Here is a 12,519-nt window from a genome sequence, read left to right on the forward strand (position 1 = left end):
ATGTCACGGAATTGTACATGTAGAAACTTTTGAAATGGTTAACTTTGGCTATGTATATTTTCACCAAAAAAAAGGTCCCCCAAGGTCAAGAAGGGAGAGTGTTGACATGTCGTGAGGTTGTTAACCAATGTCATAAAACAATATGTGTACTGACTGTTTAATGAGAAACTATTCGTTCTGTAAACCTTGATCTAAAGTACAATTAAAAATTAATAAAAAAGTAGTGATCTTCTAAAAATGAAATATCTCTCTTTATTTTTTGGTTGAGGGGTCCCTAGGTAGCACAAATGTTTAAGCACTGAACTACTAACCAAAAGGTTGGTGACTCAAGCCCACCCAGAGGCACCTTGGAAGAAAGGGCTGGCAGTCTGCTTCTGAAAGATCACAACCTTGAAAACCCTATGTAGTGCGGTTCTATTCTGAAATGCATGGGGTCTCTATGAGTTGGAATCAACTTGACAGCAACTGGTTTGGTTTTTTTATTTATGGGTTGTACTTTCAGAAAAAATAAGTCATTTTACCCATTAATTTAAACCAAATTATTCAGTCTTTTACTTTCTTTATTGCATTAACAGCTAAAATGTATGCTTCTGAGTTTATACATATCTGTACTTTGTGTCAAATATAAACTGATAGTAATTTTGGTTCAAGAAGGAACTTAAAGGCAATTGAGACACAGAATGAAGATGATGAAATGGTCATATGGTTTAAGGTCTTTAGAAACTATGTTAATGAATAAAACACAGTGTAACGGTAGAAATCCAGATATTATTTTTTCTTATTAATAAGAATTGTACTGATAGAATGTAGTGAGACTATTATTTTTACATGTCCCATTGCTGTGATATTTTAGAATGTGTACTCTCAAACCTAATTCTACTTTTAGCCTAGCTTCACATGACATTGTTTCTAGTACAAGAGCCCAGGATAGTTTCTTTGTAACATTAGATGAGAATACCCAGATTGCATTTATTGGTGAGAAGAGGAGGTTGCGATTTAAGAATTGCACAAAGGAAACAAAATCGTTGGTTTGAAAGGTTTACATCAGGACTTCAAATTGGTTTGAACCAGTTCATTCATGACTGATGAAGCAAAACAAGAACAGATCCAAAGTTTTAAATTTGGGTGATCCAGATGATAACTGCAATGGGAAAAATTATGGGTCGCAGCCCTAAAATGGGAGACTTGGGAGTGGTGTAGGGAGCCCTTTCAAGAGCCTGATGCATGAGATTGGATTATTGGCAGGACTGTAGAGTGTGACACACATTCAAAGCAACATGGTAGGCCACCATCTTTGAGTAGATACTGCTGTTTCTGACTCTGTTCAAAATCTGATGGGGAAGACAATTGGTTGCTATGCAACACATACACTACCCTTGTTTTCTAAGAGACAGATTAAGTTTCCTGCAGGGCTTTGACCCATAATTTTTCCCATTCCAGTTATCGATCTTGTTCACCAAAATTTTGAAAATTCATGTCTGTTCTGGTTTAACTTCCTAGGCCATGCTGAACTAGAAATAACCAGTTCGAAGCCCTGATTTATACTCTGTACTTCCCTAGCAGAGCATTTCAATTTCTAACAACTTCTTGTCTAGTGCTATTCAACAAGCTTTTGAGAGTTGTCTTTGCCAGGCACTGTCAGGAATCAGAGATGCATAGATGAATGCCACAGGCCCTGTCCTTAAGCATAAGTAGCTAGTATAAAATAATAACTATAAGAGTATGAGCTATGAAAGCATTGAAAGTGAAGCAAATACTTAGTCCCTAGAAAAGCATGGGAAGGCATCAAAGAGAATAAAGAGGCAACTTTCAGGTGGTATGCATGAGATTGGATCAGCAGCAACCAGAAGGTAGAGAAGAAATCCTTGAACAGAAATAAGACATTGCTTCCTGTTAGAATTAAAGGTGATTTGCTCAGAATTGGAGGTTAAATAATTTCTTGACATCGTGCATCTTTCCTTCATTGCACTTATTTTAATGTGTATGTTTAGATTTTTTTAAATTTTTATTGTGCTAAAACATACATAAGGAAGCTTGGTGGCACAGTGGTTAGGCGCTCAGCTGCTAACTGAAACATTGGAGGTTTGAACACACCAGGCATTCTGTGGAATAAAGATGTGACAGCCTGCTTTTGTAAAGATTTACAGCCTTGGAAACCCTATGGGGCAGTTCTACTCTGTTCTACAGGGTCACTATGAGTCTGAATCGACTCGACAGCAAAGGGTTTTGTTTAAAATATGTGTAACACAGAATTTGCCATATTAATCATTTTTAAGTACACATTTCAGTGAAATTACATTCCCAATGATCTGCGACCACCATCACTATTTCCAAAACTTTTTCATTACCCCAAACAGAAACTCTGTGCCCATTAAGCCGTAACTCCCCATTCCCCTTCTCCCAGCCCCTAGTAAGCTCTTATCTACTTTTGTCTCTATGAATTTGTCTATTCTAGATATTTCATATAAGTGAAATCATACAATATTTGTCCTTTTGTGTCTGACTTATTTCCCTTACCATTATATTTTCAAGGTTCATCTGCGTTGTAGCATATATCAGAACTTCATTCCTTCTTATGGCTGAATAATATTCCACTGTCTAGCAGTTAGGATTCCTGGTTTTCACCCAGACGGCCTGAGTTTGACTCCTGGTACGGGAAAGTTGCGACATTTTGGAAACCCTGGTGGCGTAGTGGTTAAGAGCTACGGCTGCCAACCAAAAAAGTCAGCAGTTCGAATCCACCAGGTGCTCCTTGGAAGCTATATGGAGCAGTTCTACTCTGTCCTATGGGGTCGCTATGAGTTGGAATAGACTCAACAGCAACGGGTTTGGGTTTTTTGTTTTTGTATGTATATACTACATTTTATTTATCCATTCATCTGCTGATGTATGGGTTTATCTTAGTTATCTGGTGCTGCTATAACAGAAACACAAGTGAATTTACTTTCTCACAGTTTAGGAAGCTAGAAGTCCAAATTCGGAGCACTGGCTTTAGGGGAAGGGTTTCTCTCTCTGTCAGCTCTGGAGGAAGTTCCTTGTCTCTTAAATTTCTGCTTCCTGGTTCCCTGGAGATCTCCATGTGTCTTGGCATCTATCTTACCCCTTCTCTCCTCTGCTCACCTGTTTAATATCTTTTATACCTCGTGATCATTAAGGTTGTATATCAACTCGGCTGGGCCATGATTCTCAGTGGTTTGGCAGTTATGATGTAGTTTGGCGGTCGTATGAGGATGTGATCATTTCCATAATGTGATCTGCTATAATGCAATCACCTCCATGATGGGATCTGCTGTGAGTAGCCAATCAGTTGAAAGGGAGTGTTATTAGAGGTGTGGCCTGCATTTAATATAAGTGGACCTTCTGGCAAGGCTCTTGGGCTTTTGCTCGCTCTGGATCCTGCAGCTGGCTTCTGTTCATCTGACCATCTTGCCTGTTGATGTTGGGATCTGTCAGTCTTTGCAGCCTGTGAGCAAGAGCCCTGCTGTCTGACCTGCTGATCTTGGGTTCACCAGCCCGTCGCTATGTGAATCAGGAAAGGCCTCTATCCTGACCCACAGACTTGGGACTTTCCAGCCTCTACAACTGTGTGAGCCATTTCCTTGATATAAATCTCTATATATATATATTCATACACTTTACTGGTTTTGCTTCTCTAGACAACCCAGCTATCATGGATTGAATTGTGTTCCTCCCAAAATATGTGTCAATTTAGCTAGTCCATGCATTCCAGTATTGTGTGATTGTCCACCATTTTGTCATCTGATGTGATTTTCCTATGGGTTGTAAATCCTACTTCTATGATGTTAATGAGGTGGGATTAGTGGCAGTTATGTTAACGAGGCAGGACTCAATCTACAAGATTAGACTGTGTCTTGTCAACCTCTTTTGATATATAAAAGAGAGAAGTGAGCAGAGAGACAGAGGGACCTCATACCACCAAGAAACAAGAGCCAGGAGAATAGCGTGTCCTTTGGACCTGAGGTCCTGCACTGAGAAGCTCCTAGACCAGGGGAAGATTGATGACAAGGACCTTCCTCCAGAGCCAACAGAGAGAGAAAGCCTTTCCCTGGAGCTGACACCCTGAATACAGACTTCTAGCCTACTAAACTATGAAAGAATAAAGTTCTCTTTCTTAAAGCCATCTACTTGTGGTATTTCTGTTATAGCAGCACTAGATGACTAAAACACCAGCTTAAGACAATCTCAAAAGAGATTGACTCGAGATACACCTTACACTAATTCTATATCAACATAACAGAGACAACCCATTCCCAAATGGGATTATAATCACAGGCATAGAGGTTGGGATTTATAACACATATTTTTGGGGGACATAATTCAATCCACTTTTTGTCTATTATGAATAATACTGCTATGAACATTGGTACAACTATCTGTTTGAGTCCTGTTTTCAGTCCTTTTGGGAACATACCTAGGAGTGGAGTTGCTAAGTCATATGTTAATTCTATGTTTAACTTTTTGAGGAATTGCCAAACTTTTTGAGAAACTTCCACAGTGGCTGGACCCTTTTATATTCCCATCTGCAATATACAAGGATTCCACAGTGGATGGACCATTTTATATTCCTATCTGCAATACACAGGGATTCCAATTTCTCCATATCCTTGCCAACATTTATTTTTCACTTTTTAAAAAAAATCACAGGCATCCTGTTGAGTGCGAAGTGGTATTTCATTGCGGTTTTGATTTGCATTTCCCTAATAAATAATGAAGGAGCCCCAGTGTTGCAGTGGTTAAGCACTCAGCTCCTAACTGAAAGGTTGGTGGTTCGAACCCACCAGCCATTCCTCAGAAGAAAGATGTGGCAGTCTGCTTTAGTAAAGATTACAGCCTTGGAAACTCTATGGGACGGTTTACTCTGTCCTATAAGGTTGCTATGAGTTGGAATTGACTCAACAGCAATGTGTTTGGTTTGGTTTAATGACTAATGATGTTAAGCATCTTTTCATGTGCTTATTGGCCATGTGTACATCTTCTTTGGAGAAATGTCTATTCAAGTCTTTTGCTCATTTTAAAAATTGAGCTGTCTGTTGTTGAGTTGTAAGTTATTTATATATTCTGGACATTAAACCCTTATCAGATATATGATTTCTAAATATTTTCTCCCATTCTGAATGTGATGTTTTTGCTTTCTTAGTAAGGTTCTTTGATGCACAAAAGTTTTAATTTTGATGAAGTCCAATTCATCTACTTTTTCTTTTGTTACTTATGCTTTTGAAGCCATATCTAAGAATCCATTGCCAAATCTATAAGGTCATGTAGATTTATCCCAATGTTCTCTTCTAAAAGTTTTAGGATATTAGCTCTTGTATTAGGTCATTGATCCATTTTGAGTTCATTTTGTATATTGTGTGAGGTAGGGGTCCAACTTCATTTTTTCATGTGGATATCTAGTTGTCCGAGCACCACTTGTTGAAGAGACTATTCTTTTCCCATTAAATGGACTGGGTGCCCTTGTCAAAAATCAATGGGCCATGGATGTATGGGTTTATCTCCGGATTCTCAGTTCTATTTCATTGTTCTATTTGTCTATCCTTATGCTAGTATCAAATTGTTTTGAAACTGTAACTTGGTAGTAAATTCTGAAATTGGAAAACATATGTCCTACCACTTGGTTCTTCTTTTTCAAGATTGTTTTGTCTATTTGGGACCCTTTGCAGTTCCATATGAATTTCAGGATAAGCTTATCCATTTATGCAAACAGGCTTTCGGAATTTTGATAAAGATTGCATTAAATCTATAGATAACTTTGGTTATAATTCACATCTTAACAATATTAAGTTTTCCAATCCATGAACATGGAATATCTTTCCATTTATTACGGTCTTCTTTAATTTTTTTTTAGCAAAGTTTTCTGGTTTTCAGTGCACAAGTCTTTTACCTCCTAGGTTAAATTTATTCCTAGATATTTTACTCTCTTAGATGCTATTGTAAATGGAATTGTTTTCTTAATTTCCTTTTCAGATTGTTCATTGCTGATATATAAACACAACTGATTTTTGTGTGTTGATCTTATACCCTGCAACTTTGCTGAATTCATGTATTAGCTCTAGTAGCTTTCTTGTGGATTCTTTGGGATGTTCTACATATAAGACCATATCATCTGTGAATAGAGATAGTTTTACTTCTTCCTTTCCAATTTGGATACCTTTTATTTCTTTTTCTTGCCTAATTGTTCTGGCTGAAACTTCCATTACAATACTGATTAGCAGTGGTGAAAATGGCACCCTCATCTTGTTCCTGACCATTAAATATGATGCTAGCTGTGGTTTTTCATAATTTCCTTTTATCATGTTGAGAAAGTTCCTTCTATTTCTATTTTTCTGAGTGTTTATTTTCATGAAAGCATATTGGATTATGTCAAATTCCTTTTCGGTGTCAATTGAGATTGTTGTAGTGTGAAAAAACTCACAGTCTAAATTGAATCAAAATAAAGAGGTTTATTAAAGATTAAAGACTGTTCGAACTGGGGATCTCCATAGCCTATGACAATGGAACCACTAAGTCTAAGGCACGGTAATTACAAAAACACTTTTATATGGCTGAAACAAAGAACAGGGGCTTCAATATTCTGATTGGTTATTCATTTATACATCATTGTCAAAGGGAGGATAACAAAAGTGTGATCTTTACAATGACTGGTTTAAGGAGTTTTTGCTGACAAGTTACCACTTAGCGATAAATGCTTTATTGATTAGTCACTGCTTAGTGAGTACAGGAGGGGGATGTTATGGAACATTTGCCAGACAATCATTTCTGGAAATCTAGAGATTACATAAAGCTCCTTGGGAACAACCTGACAACATTCATTCTTAGCTTGGTTACAAAGAAAACATTTCCTTGGATACCAGCTAACAGGCAGAACTGCTTTATAATTATTAACCAGATCAGTTTTCTGGTTCCACCAGTTTACTACACAAAATGGATTCCAGGCATAGACTGTATCTTAGCTTCCTTACCCTGGTCAAGCACCTTTTATAGTTTTAGCCTCTCCATATCATTCCCTCCTTTTGATCAAGGATTTCACTCGAACATCCTTTGATTACACTTATGGGCATGCTTTCTTCTGCATGGGTTGCTGATATGCTGCTCCCAGGTGGTGGCTCAGTCTTCGTGGTTTATATCTGTCTTATTTCTGGTGTTAAGCCTCTTTCTCCATAATCATAGACCACTGGCACTAAGGTTGCTCGGCAGCTCTGGGAAATCTACCATGCTATGACCAAGCATCTATCTTCAGTGATCTTAATATGAGATGTCCTTAGCATGATCTCTATATTCTTGATGGTAGCCTGTCCTCTTTCAGGCCTTTAAACTCACTACTTAGTCGGATACCATGAGTCTTGCCATGCGCCTTGTCTGGATATTGTTATGAGAGGGTAAAGACTCAGAGACTGTCTTAGTCATCTAGTGGTGCTATAACAGAAATACTACAAGTGGATGGCTTTAACAAAGAGAAACTTATTTTCTCACAGTCTAGTAGGCTAGAAGTCCAAATTCAGGGCATCAGCTCCAGGGAAAGGTTTTCTGTCCCTGTCAGCTCTAGAGGAGGGTCTTTCTCATCAATCTTTCCCTGGACTAGGGGCTTCTCTGCACAGGAACCTTAGGTCCAAAGGATGCACTATGCTCCTGGCATTGCTTTCTTGGTGGTATGAGGCCCCTCACTCTCTGCTCACTTCCCTTTCCTTTTATCTCTTGTCAGATAAAAGGTGGTGCAGGCCACACCCCAGGGAAATTCTCCTTACATTGGATCAGGAATGTCACCTTAGTAAGGGTGTTGCAATCCCACCCTAACCCTCCTTAACAAAATCTAATCTTGCTTAAATTAACCACAGGTAAAGATTAGGATTTACAACACATAGGAAAATTACATCAATCACAAAATGGAGGACAACTACACACACTGGGAATCATGGCCTAATCAAGTCGACATATATTTTGGGGGGACACAATTCAATCCATGACAGAGATCTAGGCCAAACTGGAGAAATACCTGACGTTTTTCATTGAAGCTAATATAGAATACAAGATCCATCACTGTGTTACAAAAATGAGCAGAACCAACGTACATAAGTTGTTTTGGTTGTTTTCAACTTCCTAATTTGAATATGCAATTTGAAACACATTTAACAATTCCAGTAACAATCACAATAATATTAAGATAATCAATCTAGTTTGTAATACAGATTGCAACCATGATCCTATACTTCTGAGATAACCAACTGAACAAATAAGAAAAGAGTGGTACAGTCATTGCGGAAATAGAGTGAAGCCAAACTGCTTGTTGATGTATCTTTCAGATGTCTTTCTCCACCTCTCCAGTGGTGTTAATCCAAGAACAACACGAGGTGTTTGCTCAGCATATATGCCTCCTTGTTGAGCTAACAAGAAGTCTAGGGATATTCTGTTATCTAAAACTACCTTGGCTAGAGAAGCTAGAGACTTGTTGAGCCATCATTCCATCAGCAATCTATGCTATAGTGGCAGATAAATTGCTAAGAGAGCTTTCTAGGTCTACTACACCATAGGTTAAAATAAGAGCCCTTAAAAAGGATCATCTCCATCTTGGTCATTCAACAATAGGATTGTTCCCCACATACGCATACTTTTTTTTGACATAATTAATATTTTAATATCATTTATACAAACATTTGCTATCATTATATGAATGAATACCTAGTGGGATTCTTAAATCTCCTAGGGTGCATTAGGTATATATCTATAATCAAAAACTGGAGTTTCAAAACTGTGAGAATGAGCTTGTACAGACTGCAGTGAGGAATGACATATCTAGTAGTCTGTCAAATTGCCAGCACTATCTACTGATTGTGCTAATAAAGGGATTCTCTTTCTAAGTGTTAATGAGAATTAAAGAAAGTAGTAAGAAAACTTAAAAAGGGCTTCATAGTGGAGGAAAATAAAGTGAATAACAAAAATAGTTGCTGTAATAAAATGATTACTCACAAGGAAGAGTAAAATACTGTTAGAGAATAAAACTTAGTTGACCAAACAGAGCAGTTTCAAATGCAAAGCAATAGTAAGTAAAGGGCAATTATTTGAAGGCTTGCATAGGATTAAATGAATAGACAAAAGTTATATTAAAGGCTACAAGTATTAAACAAATGCAATAATTTCAAGAGCTGACACAAAAGATCATCAAAACTATCAAAAATATTACCATAAATATGCAGTGTATGCAGCAGAAGAGACCAAAAATTAAGGAACAAAGTCTAAAAAGTCTAAATTTTGTAGCAATTTGCATGGATCTTGTTTCACACTCTTGGATTCAGCTGTCTATTTTCAGTGCAATTTTCTGCTTCTGGCCATCGGGGAAGTTGGATTTCAGTTTGAGTCTCAGTTCTCCAGTGGGCTGGGTGGTTTAAACAGAAGATTTGGCTTTCTTTTGTTGTGAAAAATGGATACAAGATTTAATTCTTCCTAATTTGGCTGCACAAGGGTTAGTAAGAATGGTTTGGGTACAGCCCTCTCCAGCAAGATTCTAATGAATTCTTTAGCTGATATCCTTTCCAGTATGTGTATTCTCCTGGGGGATGTTAGGTAGACTTCCAGGAGTCTAATTTCCATTTGCCAGAGGCTTCTCTAATCTGTGAGATATTCTGTAGCTAACATACAGTTATTAGTTACTCAAATAGCTGATTCTTACATTAAGAGAGGGAAAGAGAAATTTAAAAAATGGTTTCTTATATCTAGATAACATAGCACTGGACAACATTCTCATATAAACCTCATAGTAATTCTTAGTTCATTTAGACTGCTGTTCACCTGACCTAGAATTCATTTCGTTTGTACAGCTCAAGTAAATACTTAGTAGATTTCCTATCTATTTCACTCCTAGGGACGCCAAGATTAAGTAGCCAATGTCATAGGTCCATACGACTCAGACTATTCTGATTACCACTTTGACTCCTCTGCCCATTACTGTAACCACGCCCATCTTGTCTTTGTCGATTGAGTGCAGCCACTTGGCCCCTACTACCACGGGGTCCAATCAGCCCCATTGTAGTTAGGTATCTTAATTCAGTTAGGGCAGTTCCCACTGTCAAATCTGACTTATATAATAGCAATCACAGCAGTCTTCAAGGATGCTGGAGCTCCCTTCACAAATTTGATCCTCACAGTTGTGGTAAAAGGTGTGTCCTCTGGATACTCCATGTGTGGGTCTGTGGGTCTGTGGGTCTAACCTGATAAGTCCACTTAGGCATGCCAATTTCCCTAAGCCTTTGGATACCTTCTTCTACAGTATACCAAGGCAGGTCTGGTACTTCAACTTTAGTGTAGGCCACCTTGTAATCCATGCTTCAGCAATCCAACCAAATAAACTATCAGATCCTTTCCTAACTTCTCGAGCTGAAACACTGAATGAACAGTCTGCACTTAGTGATCGATAAACTCAGACCGATCCATCCTTATGTTCCTTGCACCATTATCCCACACCCTTAGTAGCCATTCCCACACATATTCTCCAGGTTTCTGTTTGTACATATTAGAAAACTCAAGTAGTTCTTTTGGAGTGTAGTGTACTTCCTCCTGGGTCACACTTTCTACCTCACCTTTTGGGGCTGGCTGGGACTTAAGCCTAGTTATAGGTCTAGAAGCCAGAATCGGTAGTGTGGAATTGTTTTGAGAACATTCAGCATTATATTGTAAAGCATCTGCCTCAGGCAATGCTCCAGACAATGACTCAGGCAAGGGCTCTTTAGAGGCAGCTGGGCTAGGGCTAATCTCCTCAGATGGGCGTGGAAGGGCTAATGGTTTTTCTGGGCAGAGTGGTTTAGCAGACAAACATAAAGTAATCTCTTCAGATGGGACTGGTTCTGCTGGCAGGAGTGATTCAACAGAATTTACAGGCTCAGTGCCCCCAGCTTCCCAATTATCTGCCCATATGTCCCCATCCCAAGTCTCAGGATCCCATCTCTTCGCAGTCAATGCCCTTACTTTAACTTCAGACACTGCTCAAGGTCTGCAATTGAGCTGGCGTTGTAACTCAGCCACTCTTACAATAAGACTCTGGGTTTGGTTTTCAGCAATTTCAGCTCTGTTACTACAAGAAATAAGGCTTTCTTTCAAAGCACAAGTGGAAGCCTTGAGGTCATTTATGCGGCACTTGAGCCTTGACTCTGAAGCCCTGAGTGCATCTCTTTCCTTCATGTTTGTCTAGCAAAAGTAGGACAAACCAACCAGCTTCTTTATACTTCTCATTCTGACAAAGCTGTAGAAAGATATCACACATGTGTTCACCCTGAGCCTCACCTTTCACCAATACCTGATCCACCAGTGGTGATATTTTGCATATTTGAATCGCCACCTCACTTCATGGACTAGCAGTGACCTCTCTACTGCTGGAAGCAGAGTCATCAACGTCTTTATGACTAACCAGACTTGAGAACCAATTTAGAAAACTCATCCTTACAATTTTGTTTCTCTAGAACCACTCCCATTACCAAATGTCTTAGGCTGGGTTCTCTAGAGAAGCAAAACCAGTAAAGTGTATAAACGTATATATATAGAGAGATTATATCAAGGAAATAGCTCACGCAATTGTAGACGCTAGAACATCCCAAGTCCGGGGATCAGGGTAGAGGCCTCTCCCAAGTCACAGAGCTGCAGAAGCTGGCAAGCCCAAGATCAGCAGGTCAGAGAGCAGGGCTCCCGCTCACAGGCTGTGCAGATCAACAAATCCCAGGTTTGGCAGATAAACTGACAGCTTAAGTCCCAAGAACGGGAGATGAGACGACAGGAGGCAGCTGCAGGATCCAGAGAGAGCAAACAGCCAGAATGCCTGCTTATATTCAGATGCAGGACACACCCTCAAGGAAACTCCCTTTCATCTGAATGGCTACTCAGAGTATATTCAATAATGGGAGTGATCACATTAAAACACTGAGAATCATGGCCCAGCCAAATTGACACAGAATCTTAACCATCACAACACCCTTTCCAAAGAACTCCAGAGGCATAAAAAGAGGGTGGGATACTATATGTCCCATGGGTCTTTAAAGCGTTAACTTATAATAATTTTTAAAAGTGAAAGACCCAATAAGAATTACAAAAGTAATGCAAAGCTAAATAAAGTCAATTAAAAAACTTTAGATAAAAGTCTCTCTAAATATGATGATTAACCTTATTCTCAATGAGCCTCAGAAAGCCAGAAGGCCATTCCATTGTTCTATCAAGCCAGCTGCTTCAGAATAATGGGGAACATGGTAAGACCAGTGAATTTCATGAACATGGGCCAGTGCCACACTTCATTTGCTGTGAAGTGAGTCCCTGGATCCAAGGCAATGCTGTTTGGGATACCATGATGGCAGCAGATAAGGCATTCTGTAAATCCATGGATGGTAGTTTTAGCAGAAACATTGCATGCAGGGAAGGCAAATCCAAATCCAGAGTAAGTATCCATCCCAGTAAGAGCAAACTTCTGAGAATCGTGGCCCAGCCAAGTTGACACACAATCTTAATGATCACAGTTAGTAAACTAAT

The 12,519-nt window shown here is 39.0% G+C and overlaps 1 pseudogene; it reads right to left on the reverse strand.

Annotated features, from left to right (window-relative positions):
• LOC101362042 (iron-sulfur cluster assembly 1 homolog, mitochondrial pseudogene) overlaps nt 1–2,260 on the reverse strand; it is a 7,604-nt pseudogene extending 5,344 nt beyond the window's left edge.
• Between the last annotated feature and the right edge of the window lie 10,259 nt (nt 2,261–12,519).

Source organism: Trichechus manatus, unplaced genomic scaffold (assembly GCF_000243295.1).
Source record: "Trichechus manatus latirostris isolate Lorelei unplaced genomic scaffold, TriManLat1.0 scaffold00073, whole genome shotgun sequence".
In the NCBI taxonomy this organism is placed as follows: Eukaryota; Metazoa; Chordata; class Mammalia; order Sirenia; family Trichechidae; genus Trichechus; species Trichechus manatus.